Raw genomic sequence first — 14310 nt, 5'->3', positions numbered from 1 at the left:
TATTGTCCATTATTATTTTCCTATTGTGTTTTCTGTCCTAGAAATTAGATAATAGATGGGAACTTGGCTTAAGGATACTACCTGTCTTAGGCGCGGTCTTTTCACCTCCGGAAACTAGTTATCGGGAAGTTTATCGGACAGATTTACTTGTAATCTGTCAGAAAACTTTCCGATAACTAGTTATCCGGAGGTGAAAACACCGGGAGTTTACCCGGGAAAAGAAGTTTATCTGGCAGATTACATGTAAATATGTCAGAAAACTTACCGATAACTAGTTATCCGGAGGTGAAAAGACCGGGCCTTAATCAAATTATCAGAAATTATATCTACGGAACACTAAACCAGTTGATGTATTGGCCTACTATTTATATTCTGTGATTGTGTATCTGAATAGGGCTTTTCATTCACAGTCATTTGTTTCGAGCTTCTGTCATGTGTCACATAATATTAATACAGCGTTTCTCATCCTTTTACCATTTGCGACCCAATTTTCCATAATTATTTTCACCGCGCCCCCCCCCCCCCGCTCGTACAATAATATATCATATGCAATAACAATGTATCTTAAGCATTTTGACAAAAAATTCAACACCGATTCGGAACAGATTGTCTCTTTTCGCGGGAAGTTCCGAGTTATTTTGAACATTCTCGATCGTCTGCCTGCATCTCCATCTTCTCAGTTCTGACTCTGACCAACCAGTCTTTGTCTTAGTCGAGTCAGTTCAGTCAGTCCTGTAACTGTTAAATTTATTGTGGATGTGTACATATTATGTTCTAGTTACACCCTGTTTCGGTCCAGAACAAGCCCAAGGAAGTCACTAATTTACATTAAATTTGTTGATAATTAGTATTAAGTATTAATATAGTATTAATTTAGTATTCAATGCTCTTTAATTGTAGCTCATTGTCAGTGTTCATAGGTATTTTATTTTGTCAGAATTTTGTTTGGCTTTGTTTTTAGTAAATTAGTCAATGTTGGTGTTTTTTTTTTATATACTCACGCCCCCCCAATACAAAAAGCGCGCCCCCCTAGGGGGCGCGCCCCACAGGTTGAGAATTACTGTATTAATATATCTACGTCATACGTTATTGATATAACCAACAAACCAAAGACGTATGAAGTAGATATATTAATATTATGAGACACATGACAGAAGCTCGAAACAAATGACAATTGATGAAAAGCCCTATTATCTTGAGTTGAAAACGATTCAACAGGCATAAAAACACCGTATGAAATAATTTTTTATTTCATTAGTAGTTCCAAAATGACACAAAATCTAGGCATCGAATAAAAAAGTTTATTTGAAGAAAGTGTGTTTTTTTGTTCTTCTTAATGGCGGTACAGGCTCGTTTTTTAATATTGTATTTAATTACAGCGTAATTTCCACATATTAATATATTTTTCAAATTGGGCTCTGTACCGCCATTCTTTATTATATTACGAATACGTGTGCCAAGTATCTCGAAAAAATATTCAAAATTACAGCGGCAATCTTGGAACGCGTTTTGGCTACCTGTTGATCGCTACTGTATCACCTTAAGAGTTTGATGTCATACAAAACAAAAGACATACTAAAAAAATTACACAAGTTGCATGGACAGATGTCCAGCTAAAAGCCAAATATCAAAACAGACTTTTCATATCTGACGCAAAAAAGAAACACTTATTGTATCTACCAAATATTTAAGGAGATCATACCAACAGTTTATAAAACGTATTTTGAAAGTCTTCCTACATCAAGAAAAACAAAAGATTGTACCTTGGCAGACCCCTGAAGATGAAGAAGATGAGTCTGAATAAAATATATTGCTTTTGTGTTTAACTGTTTTGTACCCACGTTTTGTTTTAACAAATAAAGCATAAAATAAAGAGAACTTTAACGAACTCATTATTTTATTAATATAGGTTACACATGTTTTTGTCCAAATAGTAAGAGCCCTTATGTGGTATGTCCATATACATTTTCAAAAAAAAAAAAAAAAATTTTAACCCAATAATACATAATATTTTAAAAAATGTCTACATTAAGCTAATACTGATAACCGAACTTATACCGAAGTATCATGTTTGGGTAATATCACCAGTATCAAACAAAAAGTAACGCGAAAACTTCAAACCGTTCTCCTCAACAATTAAGGTATTTGGACATACTATATCTGCGCACTTAACCATTGATATGGCATTATAATACATGCAATAAACTAATATTTAGATATTATTTACTAATTTATTTCAAACTTATCTTATTGTGTTTGTTTTAATGAAATTAGCGCGATAATTCGATGAAATAAAATTATTTTGACATAATATTTAAAAGTCAGATCAGTAGACAGTTACAATGGTTTTGAATCGTCGTCATGGAAACCAATATCGTCGTCGTGGTAACCACAAACCATACATACTCATAGACGTTTCACGTAAATTGTCAAGGTCAAGACCACAAACCATACATACTCATAGACGTTTCACGTAAATTGTCAAGGTCAAGACAGCAAATTAGTTACCATTCCAATCCAGAGATGTCGCTGTCAGTCAATTCTCTTGTCATATTTAACAACTGACAGTTGACAATTAAATTAATTTTTTATTTACTTTTTATTTTACAGTTTGTGGCTTAAATATTTTATTATAGTGGTGTTACGTTTTTAATTAGATTTAATCACAATTTTAATCAATTGTATTAACCTCCTCTCCGTTTTTGTGAGTAGAATTTTTAGTTTACATTGATCATCCCGTGTTTTGTTTCTCCACATTTAAAAAACAATATAATAGATCCTGAAACAGTTTACTCCAATAGACAAGTGTGTCATCAACATTTCGGGCCTATATATTTTTGGAAGTTTGTAAAAGATTATAAGGTATTTATCTAAAGAATCATCCTACAAGATTCTTTCAAAAATTTTCATTCAACTCATTATTACACATCAGTGCTTTCACGTGACACATGGCAGTAGTGTTTATAGCATTTTGAAAACAAATTGGAACATTTGAAGTTTTCAATAAAACATTGAATTGTCTTTCTGTTGTTTTAATTTCCTGTGAAATTCCATCAAAAATCCCGCAAAATTTATAATTTGAAATTCCTACATAACTAAAATTTGTCAATTTAGTTCCCATTCCAATCAAGAGATGGCGTTAATTCGATCCAAAAGATTAACATGGTCGTGAAACGTCTATAAGTATGTATGGTTTGTGGTGGTAACCCATTATATTGAAAGTTTGGTTTTGACAACCTTGTCAAAGAATTAATTTGTGTATTTTCACTTCTAAATAAAAATTGATATAACTCTATTTTTTGTGGCTTTTTTCCAAACGTACGGCCCTAGAAAAAATATTGTTTCTAACTCATGCGGAAAGTGTTTTCACCGCACTCGACTGCTTGCCCGAACTCGGCTATCGCGTCGTTCGGGTCAACGGCAGTCTCGTGCGTGAAAGTATCACTTTCCGCACTAGTTAGGAAAATAACTATATTATTTACATACGGTTACTGTCACTGCCAAATCTTAAAATTTGTCAGATAACTTATTCTGTTCAACCTCAAAAAATGGCTCCACATGCTAGCAAAGAACTAAAAGCAATAATCGTAACGAAATTAGAAGATAGTTGGTCACTATCTGCCGTAGCAAACCATTTTAACGTAAGCAGAACAACAGTTTTTAATATCAATAAAAAATGGAGAGAACAATAAACTCTCGAAAGAAAGCATGGTTCAGGAAGACCAAAAATATCTACCGCTCATGAACATCGTACGCTTTTGGATATATTAGAAGAGAACCCTTTTAAAGATGCGAAAGCTGCAAAAATTATGTCACAGTTTTTTTTTCAAAGCAAGAAAACCTTTTTTCCTCGTGAAAGACAACAACTTGGCGCAGAATTAAAGCATCGCGTCTTCGGTACCGAACTGCAGCAAAAAACAAGCTCTTACACCACAACAGAAGCAATCAAGACTTATATTTGCTTTAAATTGTCAGCTACAAAATCAAGATTTTTGGGATAGGGTAATATTTACAGATAAGAAAATTTTTCAATCTTCTAAAAAGGGCAAAATTGGGGTGTATAGACCAGATAACAATAGATTGGATCCTCTATATGTTGATAGATATCGAAAAGCTGGTCATTTTAGTGCCAATGTATGGGTATGGATTTCATCTAGAGGAATGGGAATGGTATGGCGTATTGATGGCAGATATGGGTATTTGTTGGGCAGACTTATCTGAATATTCTAGAAAACATCATTTTTCCCAGTATAGAACAGTTGTATCCAGAAAATAATTTTATCCTCCAATAAGATAATAATTGTCCTGTTCACACTGCAAATATAATAAACCAGTGACTCCAGAATAACAACATCGAAACCTTACCATGGCCCAGCTGTAGTCCAGATTTAAACCCAATCGAGAATGACTGGGGGGATATTATAAAACAGTTATATCCGCGTAATTTTTTTCCTCAAAATGGTGAAGAGCTGTGACACGGTATTCAACAGGTTTGGGAAGAGCGCTCTAATTTCATAGTTCCTTTCACGCAGACGGACCGAAGACTAAAATATGTTATCATTGCTGATGGGATATTACAAAATATTAATTTTATCTTTACATACCTAAATTTAGTACAGTTCTGGTCTTCCAGATCCTCGCTTTCTTTCGAGAGTTTCTTGTTCCCTCCATTTTTTATTAATAGAAAAACTGTGGTTCTGCTTATGTTACAATGTTTTGCTGCCTCTGATAGTGCTCAGTTATCTTTTAATTTGGTTACAAAACTTACTTCAATATATTGTTGAGTTAAGTCGTTTGTTTTATTCCTTAATAATTATAAAAATAATAACAACAACCCTATTTTATGTAAAAACTACCTATCATTTACATACTCTTTATAGAATGCAGGAATTCAAAATAATATCAAAATTTAGACCTTAATAATTATTATTACAATTTATGACTTAACATTCGTCGCCTTAGTACTATAAATTGATAACTCCAAAATTGACGTTTTTGAGATAACTAATTCACAAGATGTATTTTATTTGCCTCCATATTGTGTAAAAACTTGGTAACTCGCTCCAAACGGGTTGAGTATTTATTTATGATTGACGAAAGTTGATAAAACTCAAATGCCCCTAATATTCAATGCTAAAACTTGACAGGATAAGTTATCAAGCTATTATTTAATCGAAATAATCGTGAATACGACATGCACTGACTAACTCTCACTGGCGAAGCGTCCATGTCACCATTGTTACCATTGGTAACAGTTAAAAATCTTTCAAATAAATATTTTATGACGATAAATAATTCTATTTACCAATATTTTTACCACTAGAAATATATTATTATATTATGTGGTAATAGTACCTAACTCAGTAAATAGCCAACTACTCGTAGACACGAAAATATTGGCGAGTTTATGTGACTCAGTTGCACTTTATTATACTCTGTTACAAGACTCATTTCTGGTTACATTAGTTACATACCCACGCTGGCGCTCGGGACCGGCTAGTGACTGAAAATTTTGAAGAAGCGACGGCATAAGCGCGCTGTGTATCAGTAGCGCTGTTACCAGATTTAAAATTGGTGACAGTACCTATAAAAAGTGTGCGTGCAGTTAACCATGGATGAGTGTCGCTTCTTAATCGATCAACTACTTGAAAAGTAATTCTCCTTGTATAATTTAGAAGAAAAAAATGAGATTAAAAATGAAAGACCTATTTTAAACAATTTAAAAAAGGAATCAACAAAAGTAGTTCGATATTTTAAATTTAGTTGGTACAGTGAAAATCCTTGATTATATTACGGTTGCAAGAAAAATATACTGTATTGTTGGCCATGTCTTCTGGTTTCTACAGAAAAATGGGTGGACCAGGTTTACGATTTAAATAGTGTTAGATTTTTAAAAAGGAGACATGAAATTTCTCCGTTACCTACATGTAAGATGTATACCCAATTTGATTCAGTTTGGCAAAACAAAAATCTAAAGTTCTCTTAACCAAGCTTTTAAAGCAAATATTGCTAAACATAATGAGTTTGTTAAAAAAATAGATAGGTATATCCTTAGCACACTTATAATAGATACTGTATGTTTTTGGGCCAAACAAGAACTAGCGTTTCGTGGTCATTTTGAGTGCGACGACTCTGACAATCGAGGCAATTACAGGGAATTGTTAACATTAAGTGCCAAAAAAGATCAAAAATTTTGTCAACATCTAGAAACATCTGTTTTTTCGAGAGTTTCAAGTGATATACAAAATGATATTATTGAAGCTACACTCACCGGCACAAAATTACGCCACCCAAAATTTTTGATTAAGTTTGACAATTTATAAGTTTATTATTTGTGCTCCGATTTTCAAGATTCTTGCACCAGTTTGTAGGTACATGTATTCATATTGTTTGGTATTATTCCGGTAACAAAAAATTTTGCTTGCATGTCATTGTACAGGGGTGAAAGGAAGCGTTGTATTTTCTCCTAATTTTAAAAAATGCTGTGGAAAAATGGAATAGCTTATTTTGTTTCATAGTCCTGTCATATTTTCCCGGAGACATCACCAACATTTTGTTTTTTGAATTATCCGAACATCTTTTTTCTTGTAAGAGCTGTACCATTTTTTGTAAATAAAAACACTGATTGGCTCATACAATTGAGGTTGGATTGATAAGATTAGAATGGCCCGCATGCAGCCCAGATCTCAATCATATTGAGCATTTATGCCATTTATGCTATTTGCCGTCATCCTAGGCCCCCAGAAAGTTTGGTACAGTTATGGCCGTGGTAGAGGAATATCGGGCTATTCACCAGGCAAGGAAAACACATCTTTATTAGATGCTAAACAGATTGCGAGCAGTCGTTGCTGCAAAAAGGTGGACATAACCGCTATTGAATTGTTTTGCTTTGAAGTTAAATTTGTTTTGTTTTGTTAATTTTAGTCGTTTGATATTTTTAATTAAATAAACCTTCAAAGCAGTGTTTTTAATTACAGCTCTTACAAGAGATATTCAGATAATTAAAAAAACAAGACCTTAGTGATACCTCCAGGATAATACAAAAGGAGTATGAAACAAAATCAGCCCTCCAATTTTTCCACAGAATTTTTTAAAGTTAGGAGAAAACACAACGCTTACATTCACCCCCGTATAATGCCATCTAAGCAACAATTTTTTGTTACCGGAATAATAGCAATTGACATCAATACATGTACCTACAAACTCGTGCAAGAATCTTGAGAATCGAAGTACAACTAATAAATTTATAGATTGTCAAACTTAATCAAAAATTTTGGGTGGCGGAATTTTGTGCCGGTGAGTGTATATATACATTTAGCCATATCTTCATTTTTTTAAATAAGATTTTTTGCACCTGGTTTTGGTAACACTTCAGAAAAAGTCACGCGTCGCTACTGCTAACTCTAGTTATCTAGTTGTAGCACGTGTGTTTCTGAAACGATTGAGCTTACCACGCAATTGGCAACCCCCATGGCAGAGAGCAAATTTTCACCAAAATAATGTTTAAAATATTAGTTTTGTTAAAAAGTTCACTTAGATGCAACTTGGCACGACATGCGACACAAATGTTAACATTATGGTAGCGCTAAAAGTTGATAACTTTAATTTTTCATGTTATTTTCCATATTGGAAAACAAACTTTCACCGTATTCCTAAATAGATCAGTAGCCAAAAAGTTAAGGGATAGTATTTTAGAGCTGCAGAGTGAATTCCGTATTTACCAACATCATGGTAACAGCACAAATATCTTTAAAATCTTTAAACCCGTTTATCTCAAAACTACTAATTTCGAGTTATCAAGTTATAGTATTAAGGCGACGATATGTAATCAGTAAAGGCAACTAACAGGAGCAGCTAACCGCTCTCTTTACTCAACATTCCATTTTAACCTTACCCAATTATCCTAGAACCCATCTCACCAACCTTTTCACTGCAGAGTCCTTTTCACTAATTGCGCACCTTTGAGAGTGAACGACTACTGATCATGAATATAGGAGTGCAAGATCTGGCAGGGGATGAATAACAATACAGAACCATGGGGTTCCCAGGTTATTAGCAAGCAAAACACCCAAGTAAAAGGAAGGAACGCGCACAGAAAATCTAAAAACTTTATGTCAAAAATCAACGAGCATCAACTATATTGCTCCGGAAATACAGAAGGTCAACATAAGCAATATCCGAGAAAATCATGCTCATCCAATTCAGCACCTCAGAGGTAAATGTTTAATCACATTTTTCAAAGAAATGAGTTATGTGCACTTGTTGATCTACCGTATTAAATTATCTAGAGAAAAACAAATTTAAGTCTCTACTTGCGGCATTTCGCCAAAAGATGGCGGTATGCTGTATTAAGTCCCGTATTCGAATCGAGGCAAACAATGTTAAAGGCAGTTGAAATTTTTGGCACTCAAGCGTGCTGATTGTTTAACAGAGTAAATAGTGTTATAAATGTGTTTTTGGTAATTTGTTTAATAAATCGAACACTATTCGCTATGAATCGTTGTAAACGTATGTGTGAACTTGTCTTTAAAAAAAAAACAGTAAAACGCTGCTGAGACTAACGAAGATGAGGGAATTTTACAATTTATAATTCACGTTCCATCAGCGCGGCAAAGTTCCAACGAGAATGGTTCCCTTCGTACTCCAATCATAGCACATAAAACAACACTAAAAATATTACTTACTCTACATCCCATCACTTAGTCTTTTTTCTTATTCAGATAAGTCTTTAAGAGAAGAGGATATTGACGGCTAAAGCAACTTATTTCAAACGTTTATATTAATTACACTTTCTTTGGTTTTTACTTTTCATATATTATTTTTGTATTAGGATATATTCGGGTTAATAAAATAATGTTTGTAATACCCCAGATAGCACAAGTACGTTTTATGGACATTCAATGGACGTACATCTGTGTACATTGGAACGTCCAATGGACGTCCCGCTAAGGTACAATGGACATCCGATGGACGTCCAACGAACGTCCAGAGTTCACAAAATTGGACGTCCATAGAACGTCCGCTACAAACGTACAGTGTACGTTGTTGAAGCTTTCAGTGTACATCTTATGTACATTCAATGTGCATCTGATGTACATTCAATGTACGTCTTATAGTCATTTTTGTAGGGCACTTTTCAGAAAGCAATCTAGTGTCCATAATTTTTTGAATACATACATAGCAAAAAGCCTTTAGGTATTGGCTCCGTGCGTCTCCCCTCTACTTACAGTCACGTGACACGCTGTCAGATTTTGTAAGGACGTTTTAACATTGAGTCTTATGGGATTATTTTGTTAAACTTGAATATTTTATTTTGTAGTGATAATAACCGAAAAAAATTGTTAGAATTCATTAGTTATTAATTTATACTGTAATTTATAGTGCAACAAAAATATTTTCTTTTGCGTTAATAAAGATTTATTGACATAAACTGCGATAGTGAGGTTATGTATACAAAATCGAACTGATAATCAATATTGGAAAGTGAAGAATTTATATCAAATTAAGTGCGTTTTTATTTTCTGTTTATATTAATACATAATATCACTAGCGTGACACGGCATTTTTTTTAAATGTCTCATTTAAACATACACAAAGCGTCCTTATAAAATTTCAAAAAACCGCCACCATGAGCAGGTCGGTCGATTTTGCTTTGACACTTTGTTAACGCTCGGGGCGAATAGGAAATAGTTCTTATAATACTAAACTTAGGTATACTTTAAAATATTACACAAAATACCTTTTTACAAAAAATACCTACGATAAACAGCAAACACAAAGATATCACAGGATTATTATATTGTATGCAATAACTTAATAAAGACAAAATTCAGATAATGGCGCTACATCAAGCATGCACATTCAAGAGGTTTATTTCTGTTCTGTTCTTTCCAAATTCCAAACATTATTATTTCTTAGAACTTAGAGTCAGTCAGTACGGTTGTATATTGCAAGCGAGTTTGCCATTCTGTGAATCATCATAAATAAATCCTCCTTCAGTATTCCACAACAATTAACAGCGATAATCCCCTAAAAGTACCTGCCTAATACACCTTTTACGACCGATAGCCTGAAGCGCGACAACGTTGTCAAGAAGATTCTCATTTAGTTTGGCGCGAAATTTAACAGTTACAAAATGCACATTTAAGATTTAAATTGGTAGTGTCTATGGAGACCTACACAGAGGAGAGGAATCGAGATAGGACGACCTTGAAATTTTTGTACACGATTTTGCCTGTTTGCTTGGTTTCTCGCTAGGGCGGCGGTGGCGTAGAGATAGATGCTACTTTTGCATTGGAGTGAATGCGAAAATTTCGAAAATAATTAATTATTCGTAGTTAATATAAGATTATTGGTTTTGGTGGTTAATATTATTTAAATATGAGTGCCAAGAAAGCTTACACTAAAAGAACTTGCTTCGTACCGGGATTTATATCGAGTTATCGTTCCGATAAAAAATTCAAAAGGGAACTTAATGAAGTTAATAAAGACTTTTTATAAATATTTGTCTTTATGTTATTTATAACGTTCATGGATTATACCTATTCGTTTGTATGTTATTTCCTTCGGTGTAAATAAAATTTGTGCCTATTATTGGTTTTTATTTTAACATGAAAATTATAGTGATAATAGTAGGAGGATCTTGGAAAGTTTTTCTGTCGAAACAATGGGTGCATTCAGCAGACGCAATCGCTAACTAATCGATTAGTGATTTTCTGCTGAATGCCACATAAATTGTGGCATTCAGCATGTAAATCACAAATCGATTACTAATCGATTAGTTAGCGATTGCGTCTGCTGAATGCACCCAATGCATCTTTTGAGACAAAATATTTCACAAAAATTAACATTAATTTTATAAAAGTCAGACTATCGTCTGCGTAGTTTATACATATATTTTTATTAACTAAATTTAAACATCTGATAGGTAAGCTTTCAGAATATAGATAAATGATAGTATTCAAAAGAAAAAGCAGTTTAAATTTTGATAAAAAGAATAATTAAAAAAAAATTGATCAATAAACTTCAAATTATTTAAATAACTTTTTAAAAACAATTACGTACAGTTAAGTAAATTTTTTCAACTAACAAACTTTTTGATATCTTACAAAGATATTAAAAAACTAATTTGCAGTTGAAATACCATTGGTATATAAATGTGGCAGTTAGATGTGACAAAATATTTCCGCTTCAAAATAAGCTGTCCTACATATTAAAGTAATGACAAATTTAAATTTGATGTCACATCTCCATCTACAATGGTATAAAAAGAATACACTTTTTACCACACGTCGATATGTTATAAGGTTAAAATAATTTATTTTTGGCATAAAACATATTCAGCTACAATCCACCAATAAATTAATGTCTAATTACGCTAAAAACAAAAATAAAATGAGTTAAATATTAAATAAGTCCATAAGAGCTAATGTATTTGTAGCACCTATTCGAACACTTGCGCCTCTAGCGGCGATTGCTGAAAGTTGAATTAGAGGTTGAAAAGTTAGCCCACAAACGATGCATTGCGTTTCCACTCCTTCTTACAGGTCTCCATAGTAGTGTCTAATTATTGTAAGTTCTATAATTACCGATGCGCGATGTAGCTCCGTTATTCTGAAAAAGTTTACCATCGTTTTATCATCATCTAATATTATATAGGTTTAATTAAAATAATTTTAGTGGTTCAGTGTTTTAATTCGATGATGAAAAAATATGTGACTACATTTATTAGAAGCTTCTTGTATTCTACTAATAATATTGCTTTGATGAAAACAAGAAGCTATATATAATTACTCATAATAATAGTCGCGTTTTGTGTAAATTCTCCATGGACCACAAATGGATGTCCAATGTACGTTGAAATCAAACGTCCAATGGACGTCGCGTAATGGACGTACATAGTAGGTCCAGTTTTGGTCCATGGACGTTTGGACATTAAATGTACGTTATATGGACGTCCATCGGACGTTGTGTGCTATATGGGACCATGTTGAGTGATACCTTGATATATTTTATATCATGACATTTTTTGTCTTTATCACTCAAAGCAGGTTGCGCATTCATCAGTTTTCGTAGCACATATTTTCCAATCCTTTCACATGTCGTCAGCATTGTTCGTGTTCTCTTAAATACTCTCCTTGTCTTAAATTCTCTCCTTGTCTTTGACTCGAGTATAGTGGAGGATCCGATATAAGGTCGACCTGCACCGATCAGTTTAATGGATAAAAATGATTGGATATGTAATTTAATATGTTAACAATTTATAAAAAAACAAGGGATTCCCGATCTAATTTTGTTCTGAATATAATTAATTTATTAATTAAATAATAACCTTTTTTTTATAAAAGATTTCGCCCCGAGTAGATATTATTTAAGATTTTTTGGATCATTCTAAACAAAAACTCTTTTGTAAATTTTCCCTTAGATTGATCGTTTTCGAGTTTTAAACAATTTAAAAATAAAAAAAAGAACGAAAGATGACGATATTCAAGGGTTAAAAACACAAGTAAAAAATATTATTTTTGTAATTATCAAGTATGTACCTAAATTCAAGTTCAAACCTTCTATGAGGTCCCGATAAGAATTTTTACCATGGTTAATTCTAAGATATATTTTTTTAATTGTTAATGAAGAAAGTTCCTTATGGGAATACAGACGTTCGGACTGCATTAACAATTAAAAAGCAATGTTTTAAAATGCAAAAGTATAAAATACTTATCAAGAACTGGTAAAATAAGGTTTGAACTTGAATTTAGGTACTTCGTAATTTCAAAAAATGATACTTATTTATTTATGTTTTTGAGCCTTGAAAATCGGCATCTTTCTTTCTTTCTTTAGTTTTAAATTGTTTATAACTCGCAAACTATCAACTTAGAGAAAAATTACAAAAGACCTTTTTTGTTTAGAATGATCCAAAAAATCTAAAATAATATCTGCCCGGGCCGAAATATATTTTTTAAATTTTCTCATGGAATGTCTAAATCGAAAAGGACTCGACACAAATGATATTAGCATAGTGCGAAATCTTTATTGGAACCAACATTAGATGGAAATAGCACGGATGCGCAACAGATAAGTAGAGGAGTGAGACGGAGCTATGTACTTTCACCATTACTATTTAATATATACTCCGAAGATTTATTTACACAAGCACTCCAAAACAGCACAGAAAGGATCAAGATAAATGGTGAAAATATAAATAAGATTCGTTATGCCGACGATACAGTCATTATGGGGTCCGGACAAATAATCCCCGGACAAATAATCCCTGGACAAAAAATCCGCACAAATTTTTTTGGACAAAATATCCCCAAGAAATATTTGCTGCCAAATAGTTCTAAAAAATTTTCCCGAAATTTTACCAAATTTCGAATTCCAATTCCATGCTGAAAACTTTAAAATTTACATGACAAAAGAGTGTGAGTTTTTTTTAAAATCGTGGAAGATATGGGGAATGAGCTAAGGCCCCGTTCTCTTGACAGACGCTTGATACCGCGCGTTTTGATAACGCTCGATGACAACTACATACATTTTACTTAAGATCGTTCACATGCTAACGCGCGTTTTATGTCATTAAAACGCGCGTTGGCATGTGAACAGTCTCAAGTAAAATGTATGTAGTTGTAATCGCGCGTTATCAAGTGACTGTCATGAGAACGGGGCCTTAGCTCATTCCCCATATCTTCCACGATTTTTGAAAAAACTTGCACCCCTTTGTCATGTATAATTTGAAGTTTTCAGCACGGAATTGGAATTCGAAATTTGGTAAAATTTCGGGAAAACTTTTAGAAAACTATTCGGCAGCAAATATTTCTTGGTGATTTTTTGTCCGGGATTTTTTTGTGGGGATATTTTGTCCAAAAAAAATTGTGGGGATTATTTGTCCGGGGATAATTTGTGGGGATTTTTTGTCCGTGATTATTTGTCCTAGCTTCGTCATTATCACTGAAAGTGAGAAAGACCTGCAGACGTTTCTAAATACAATTTGGGGAACAGTTTGGTTTAACAATAAACAAAAACCATGGTGATCAGCAAGAGGGGTAAAGTCATAACAAGGATCCACATAAAAATTAAGATATCGAACAAGTGGACAAAATTAAATACTTAGGAGTCTGGATTGCGGAAGATCTAAAACCGAAATCAGAAATTCGATCAAGAATAGAGCAATCGAGAGTAGCCCTTTTGAAGATGAGGAAATTTCTGAGTAACAGGGGACTCAATCTGCAAATCCGATATCGGATGGTAAAACGTTATATCCACTCTATTCTTCTTTATGGTGTCGAAGCTTGGACTGTTGGTGTTGACTTGATG

The sequence above is a fragment of the Diabrotica virgifera genome, chromosome 4 (assembly GCF_917563875.1).
Source record: "Diabrotica virgifera virgifera chromosome 4, PGI_DIABVI_V3a".
In the NCBI taxonomy this organism is placed as follows: domain Eukaryota; kingdom Metazoa; phylum Arthropoda; class Insecta; order Coleoptera; family Chrysomelidae; genus Diabrotica; species Diabrotica virgifera.
This window is presented reverse-complemented; position numbering follows the sequence as displayed.